Here is an 8248-nt window from a genome sequence, read left to right on the forward strand (position 1 = left end):
ATCTTCTAATTTCATGTTGGTCAAATCTCTTGCTTCTGTAATGGCAGTTACCATTGGCCTCCATTCTTTTGGTAAACTTCTTAGGATTTTTCTTATCCTTTCTTGAACGGAGTATACCTTTCCAAGAGATATCAAGTTATTTAATATGATTGTCAACCTTGAGAACATTTCATCAATAGTTTCCTCCTCCTTCATTTCAAATAGTTCGAAATCTCTTATTCCCATATATATCATTGCTTCTTTTACATGGCTTGATCCTTCATGATGGATCCTTAGAGTATCCTAGAGCTCCTTAGCGTTTTTGCATTCTTCAACTCTATCATATTCTTCCCTGCTCAAAGCACACGTTAGAAATAAATGAGCTTTAGAGTTTAGGAGTACCTTTGCGTTTTCATCCACAGTCCATTGTGCTTGAGGTTTCTCATCGGATGTTGCATTTGCGTTGCTGGTTCTGATGACGTGATCTCCATTTTCCACCATAGACCACATGTTGTTGTCTTGTGATATGAGAAATAGCCTCATCTTACCTTTCCAGTGGTAGTAATCTGTACCATCAAAGTAGGGAGGTCGGCTGGATGATCCTCCTTCGAGAATATACTTAGCTTTTGACATTTTTCTTTTTGGATCTTTTTCTCTTACACTGTTAGGTGTATTTTTTAGAGAACCTTGCTCTGATGTCAATTGATGTAGCTAAATATCACTAGAAGGGGGGTTGAATAGGGATTTTGCTGTTTAAAAATAATTTTCAAGAGATTTTAAAACTATCCTCTCGCTGAGGATGATAAGTCCTAAGATGGATTTTTTCACCCCTTTAGTTTTAACTTGAGTGAAACAGTAAGAGAAGAATATAAGAGAGACACACACAATTTTATACTGGTTCACCCAAAGATGGCTACGTCCATTCCTCACACCCTTGTGAGATTTCACTAACTTTCAAACTGATCAACCTCACGCTGAGGATGATTACAAACTGTGTATTCTTTAGCTTCACCAAGCTTACAATCAATATTCAAATATTTCCAAGTGTAACTCACAAGGAAATTACAAAGTGGTATGAGAGTGATTGATACTTAATACTTTCTCAAAGGATTTACAAAGATATAGTGTAGCTATCATCTCGCTGAGGATGGTAAGTCCTAGGATGGATTTTTTCAACCCTTTAGTTTTAACTTAAGCAAAAGAGTAAAAGAAGAATATGAGAGAGACACACACAATTTTATACTGGTTCACCCAAAGATGGCTACGTCCAGTCCTCACACCCTTGTGAGATTTCACTAACTTTCAAACAGATCAACCTCACACTGAGGATGATTACAAACTGTGTATTCTTTAGCTTCACCAAGCTTACAATCAATTTTCAAATATTTCCAAGTATAACTCACAAGGAAATTACAAAGTAGTATGAGAGTGATTGATACTTAATACTTTCTCAAAGGATATACAAAGATATAGTGTAGGATCAAAGAAAGTATGAAGTGAGGATGTGAATTGCTCTTGATAGCTTTAAGATTATTGATCTTTTTGTGCAATTGTGTTGTGTGTTTTATGATGAAGAGCTTGATGCATTTTATAGAGGTCCAAGCTCTTTGATGACCGTTGGAACTCATTTTCAAAGGATCCAAGGTTTTTCATCATAATTATAGAACTGCCATTCAGCTTGTTAGGCCAGGTAGAACCCATCCTCGCGCATGCACAGCTTTGATCTTGACATGTCCTTGTCTTTTCTCTTTTATCAGAGTGCAAAGCTGTTTCTTTGACCATGTGAGCTGCATCCTTTTAAATCTTTAAGGACTAGGTTGATTTCAACTTTTGAGGTGATGTTGGCAAGAGAAAGAAAGCCACACTATTACATAAGACTGTCATACTCAGTTCGAGGATCAGATCTGGCAGCAACATGTGATTGTCTATTCTTGGCTTGTTTCTTGCTGCCTTTCTTTAATTTGACTTCTTTATGAGTTAATTCGTGCAAGCCCAATAAATGATCTGATTTTAACCTTTGCACATGCTTGATGGGTTGCTTTCAACTTTGATGAACCATCCTCAGCCTATTATGTCATCCTCTTAGACTTAGATCTAGTTGTTCTTGTCTTTTTCCTTTTGGCCTTCTAACTTCTTTATTTCAAATACTTTTACTTATTCATTCTTTGACTTTTTTGTGCATTTCTTTAATGAATAAAAGCATTTGTTCTGGTGAGGTCACAAATTGGGCAAATCTGGAGATTTTTCAATTTGCAGGCCATCCTCACGGTTTTCATCTTTATCATTTGTCATCCTCACGTGGTTTTCCATCCTCAGACCTGAATCATATTTTCCTTCTTTTTGTCTTAATGATTAATAACTTATTATCTTATATGAATACACTCAAGAGCACATGTTAGTCATTAACCGCAATCATAATCTCTTAAGTAATTTTGTTATCATTAAAATCATTTGAGAGATTTTGTCTCAACACTCCTAATCTTTCATTTTTTTTTGTTGGTACAATACTAATAACATCTAATCTAAAAAACCCCAAATTGATGCGTGATGCCAACTCCATTGTTAGATCTTGTTGCATTGTTAGATCTTTTTGCATCGACGTGTTAAGATTTAGATCTGACAATATTATTTTGTGTTTGGATTTGAAGATTTGTTCGTTTCTCTATAACTTTTTTTATGTGAATGTTTTGGTGACTTTCTTTTAGGATGTTGTTTATAACCATTTGTTGTTCAATACCAGTAAAAATTTATAACATTTTTTAGTTTGGATGAACATTAGAGTCATGAACACTTTTTTGAGTTTGAATGAACATCATAGTGATAAATAACATAAGAAAAAGAAAAGAGTGAAAAGAAAGTTATAATAAAAAAGAAAGAAAACTATTAACAATTTTATTTTGGTACAAAAATTTATCACCAGATTTATTAATGAAAATACATAGGTTTCTCTCAAAAAATAATAATAATAAATATATTTTGATTATTAATAGTCAGTGTGGATCAATTTTGTTCTAAAAAGTAACTATATATTTTATAGTTTTATAACAAATGGGGCATCCGTAGAGAAAAAATGAAAAAGACTATTATGTTTTCTATATTAAATTTGGGAGGGTATAGATTTATGGATAAAACTGGAATAACCCAAAATGATGCGTATTTTCAATTGGTCCAGCATGAACCAAAACATCAATTGGTGCAAACTAAATGGACATATGGTCAATTGTACAGTTATGAAAATTATATTTATATTTTATGTTTAGGATACTCAAATAATATTCTTATGATTAGAATACTCAAATAATATTCATATTTATATTTACTTTTGTAATTTTATTGAAATTTTTCTTTATCTCCGTCTTATATCTTCACTCTAAGTGGATGAGTATAATATGATAGTTAGTCATTTGACATATAATATTTTTTATAAGAAAAATATATTTATATTAAAAATAAAATAAAATAACTATTAAATGTGATATGATAGTAAAAATCAAATTATATAATTGTGATTTGTGTGATTTGATACATGTTAATCGAATTGTAATAAATTATGATTAGACATGACATATGTTAATAGATATCTTAATTAATATAAATATTGTGGTGCATGTTGTTATAATTGTAAATTATATAATCGGTGTATTTTATAAGTTGAATTGTGATTGTTGATTTATTTTTATTGAGATGTATGTTTGAATCTAATGTGTAAGGTAACATGTTATATATACATCTTTTTTTATTATATGTATTAATCTAACCAGATGATATGCATCGTGTAAATTACATTATATAAATTGATACGTGTAGATTTTAATTAGGCTAAATTACATTTGTGGTCCTTTAACTTAATTTCAGGTAACGTTTTAGTCCTTTATCTTTTTTTTTTCCCGATTTAATCCTTTATTCCTAAAAATATCAAATAAAGTATGAAAATATGAGTTTATTTGAAGATTTGCGTTACGAAATTGATGAAATTTGTATTATATTGAAGAATATAATTAAATTTATGAGTTTTGATTGAAATTTATTTTGAATTTTTGTATAAAAAAGGATATCATTGTTGAAATTTTAAAACATAAAATATCAAATTGTCACTTAAAATTAAAATAAAGGACCAAGTCGGAAAAAAAAAAGATAAATGACTAAAACGTTACCTGAAATTAAGTTAAGGGACCACGAATGTAATTTAGCCTTTTAATTAAATTATCTATTAAAATTTTAAAAATTTAAACTTTTACAATATTTTAATTCAAAATCTATCACTATCCATAATATAAAAATATAATACACGGAACAGGGATTGCGATAACCCACAGGGAGTGCATCTAAGTGATATGTTCTAGTGGTGTTACAATTAGTTTTAAATATTCATTATTTGTGAATACTAATTTTTGTTATTATGTTATATATTTTAATTATATTTACCTTATTTTATTGTTTTATGCGTTAGTCCGGTCAAAAAACTAATTGTAAGTTGGTAACAAATTAGTTAATTGATAAAAATCTAACCACACCTTAACGTAAGAGCCTGTAGTACAATTTTTTGAATCAGTTTTGATGTAAAAAAAATTACTTGACCAGATTGAAAATAACAAGTGAATTTAGTTTAGTTTGGATGATTTCTTCTAAAAGATATTCTCCGATCTAAATAATGTTATTTGGATTAAAAAAATTTTCATCCAATTTTATTAAATATATAATTATAAATTTATATTATGTTAAATAACATATTATAGTATAAAAAAACATAAGCATATATGATGTATAATAATATACTAAAAAAATAATATTATAAATAAAAAATATTAATTATGTTTAAAATGAAATAAAAAATAGATTGCGCTGAATTAATAAATATTATTAAAAAAATTAAGAAACCGACAATTGACAGTACTTAAGGTTAGTTTTATAAATTCTTTTAGGATATCTTGATATAATTACCAACAACTATTATTAAAATATTTTTTAATATAACAATTTCTCATACAAAATTAAATGAAAAGTATTGATGATAGTATAAAAAATTAAATTTTTTATAACATAACAAAATTAAATACAATTAATCAATATTTTTTAAAAATATATAATTATTTTTTTTCTTATTCTTATAATTAAATAAATAACTAATAGTGATAAGACAATCACAATTGTATGTGATTCACCTATTTAGCAAAAGTCAAATATGCACATCTATTTTGGATAATAATTTTGCTTTTTGTGACTATAGAAGTACAATTTTTTTTTTTTTACTTTATGTGAATTTCATACAATAAATCATAAAAATATTAAAATAAATAAATATTATTAAAATATAATAATATAAAGTTATTGAAGTGGTCTATTTAGTAATGTTTTGTGTTGTCTTATATAAGAGAAATTAAATTGTTATTAAACATTAATCTTTGTCTTAAAATATAATTAAAAATGTGAAAGTGTTTAGTCTTAAATCATTCAAAATATAAATAAAAAGGAAATATCTTATATCAACCCAAAATATAAAACTAAATACATTAACTTTTTTATTTATATTTTAAAGGAGAGAGTAATTAAAAAATAATAATTTGGAAAGCATGGAATTTTAGAAGGGGGGTGTCATCAAATACATTGTACATAACCCTTTTTAGTGGTATGATTCATTCGTCAATAAAAAGTTAACTTTGTGGTCTACTACATTTCTGGACTCAAATACCTACTAGCTTAAGCAGTTCAAGGTTTAAAGTGAATTTCTTCTATTTGAATTGGTGAATCTAAGTATATACTTTATCTATTATTTATTATAACACTCTTCAATATATTTTATAATATTTAAACAAATAGTTGTAGTAAAACTTTGCCAAAAAAAAAAATTACTTTTACATAACAGAAACAGATTTATATTTTTTACTGATAAATGAATCGTGGATATTTTTTTAAAGAAATTGTTAATGTCTATTATTCCATTTCAAAATATATTAGTAAAAATAAGTTTAAAAAATTTATTATTTGATTCAAAATTAAAGATAAAATATTAATTTTTTAATTAATTTTTATTTATATTAAACAAAAATAATAAAAAAAAAATTTAATTAAAAATAGAGAAAATATATTTAAGAATATAGAGAGCTAAAAACTGAAATTAATTCTTAAAATTAGAAAAGGCTTCAAACTTCAAAGATATATATTACCCCATTCTTTACTTACATGGTTTCACTCTCAAATTTTTCTAATTAAATCAAATTATCTATCTACTAAAATTCAAGTCGAGATTTTCTTCATTTTTTGTTCACTCTATTTTTTACTTTATTATAATTTTGTATAATTATATATAGTTTTAGAACATATAATTTAAATTAAATATTTATCAACTTTATAAACAAAAAGTTATAGTAATAATATTCTATATTAGAGAAATGGAGAACATCTCAACTACAAGATTGGTACCCTTCTTTGTACTTTTTACACATGGAAATGCAATCTATATAATAATAAATTGGCAGGTCTTGATTATTCTTTTACATTCAAAATCCCAATTAGGATATTCTTTTAATGACTTTTTCTCTCTCCCTCAGTCCCATTATTCAGATTTCTTCCTATTTTGAAAGATTACTTCGGGTAAGTTATATATTCATTTAAAGCTATTTAACGTGCATCCCCTACAACTGTGATTATATATAAAGCAAAATTAATACATTTCAACTATAACAGTGATAATATATAAAAAGTAAAACTATTACAATTCACAAATCAGATATCAATGTCGCAAGGCCACCGTGTACATCATTTAAGAGTCTCATATATCGGTCGGAACTATCTTTCTATTAAAAGGTGAGGTCTAAGTTGCATTTGAAAAATTCTAGATATCTTATCTAAAATTTTTCAAACACAACCTAAAATTTACCTTCTATTAAACAAAAACAGAAATCATAGCCGATTTTTTTTCTGCTCATCTGTATAATTTTAATATTTTGTATTTAACTTGCTATGTAAATTTATAACTCTATTTATGTTCTTCAAATACTGACTCTTTGTCTGTGATATTGCCCCAAATTTTCTGTGCATCCTGCAATTGATGATCACAAAATATTACAACGAAAAATCGTCACTGAATGTAGGTTTAAATAGACAACAAAATAACTGTACTTACCTAACATAAACTGAAAAGAACTTAAAAGAACTCGTCAGGGGAATCATCATATTCAACTTCATCATCGTAGAAAATAACATCATAGAATATATATGCATTCTCAATCATCTCAGTCAAATTGAGGCGCCCATCTTTGTCAACTTCCGCCTGCCATAACATTATAGAAAGAAAGGTTAATAAGGAAACTAATGTATGATGTTATTGTTATCCAACAGATGTTGCAGTGCCTGTTGAGCTATTTTAGCCATCTACATTGCAAAATATGAATTGCAATGTGACACCTTTGTCAACAATTAGAGTTTTAATTGTAATGTTCAAATTCTATACCAATGAAATTAAATATTCTGCTTGTTTCTTTGCATAATAATGCCCAGATGGATGCAATTTCCCAATTATAGGCAGTAGTTCAATATCTGACAAAGACCTGCACAGATTCAAAATGAAAACCCAAAAGTAAATTATAGTATACTATAAGGAAACTACAATATTGATTCCAATCAAGTAGAATAATTGTGGGAAAAGAAAAAGAATAAAAAAAGATGGTGAATACCCGTCGCGATCTTTGTCAAGCTGAGAAAACAAAGCTCTGGCTGAAGCATCCATTGAATCATCACATTGATGTAGATCACTGTAACTTTCCTCATCATAGTACCTTACAGAATCGAAGAGGCCATAAAAGAATTATTTAAAACTGACCTTCCCATCTCTGTCCGTATCACTTTCCCTATAAGGAAATAAAAGGATACAATAAGGCAATATATACAAGTAAGCTAATTGCATATAAAGTTAAGATTTCCTATCCCTTTCAGAAAAATAAGATCAACCACAAATATTGTCTGCATTTCTAATATTCAGCAAAGTCTCTAAAAAAGTTAGTCCAATATAGTGACTTCTTCTAGAGCAGGCAAGTGATTGCAAAGCAAAATTCATTTTCAAAAGCAAACTAATCATGCATTTACATCCCTTACAAACAATCAGCTGGGATTGCCCAACAGAGGATTGAATATTTGAAACATTCAATTTCAGTCCTGATAGGCTGCACTTATTTAGACAACCACAAGAAATCTAGTCTTCAGAGGACAAGTTGCAATTATATTGAGGTTAAAGATGACCTTGAACATTAATCAGGATATATTAGGCTACTAA

The 8248-nt window shown here is 27.7% G+C and overlaps 1 protein-coding gene and 1 long non-coding RNA gene across 2 annotated transcripts in view; one reads left to right on the forward strand and one right to left on the reverse strand.

The window, feature by feature from the left end:
• Positions 1-8248, reverse strand: part of LOC101501961 (uncharacterized) — a 60435-nt gene that overhangs the window by 50673 nt on the left and 1514 nt on the right. The window lies entirely within an intron of this gene.
• The window catches only part of LOC140918671 (uncharacterized), a 57382-nt gene that overhangs the window by 48034 nt on the left and 1100 nt on the right, over positions 1-8248 (forward strand). The gene's annotated exons all lie outside the window — the stretch shown is intronic.

This window comes from Cicer arietinum, chromosome 7 (genome assembly GCF_000331145.2).
Source record: "Cicer arietinum cultivar CDC Frontier isolate Library 1 chromosome 7, Cicar.CDCFrontier_v2.0, whole genome shotgun sequence".
Classification (NCBI taxonomy): Eukaryota; Viridiplantae; Streptophyta; class Magnoliopsida; order Fabales; family Fabaceae; genus Cicer; species Cicer arietinum.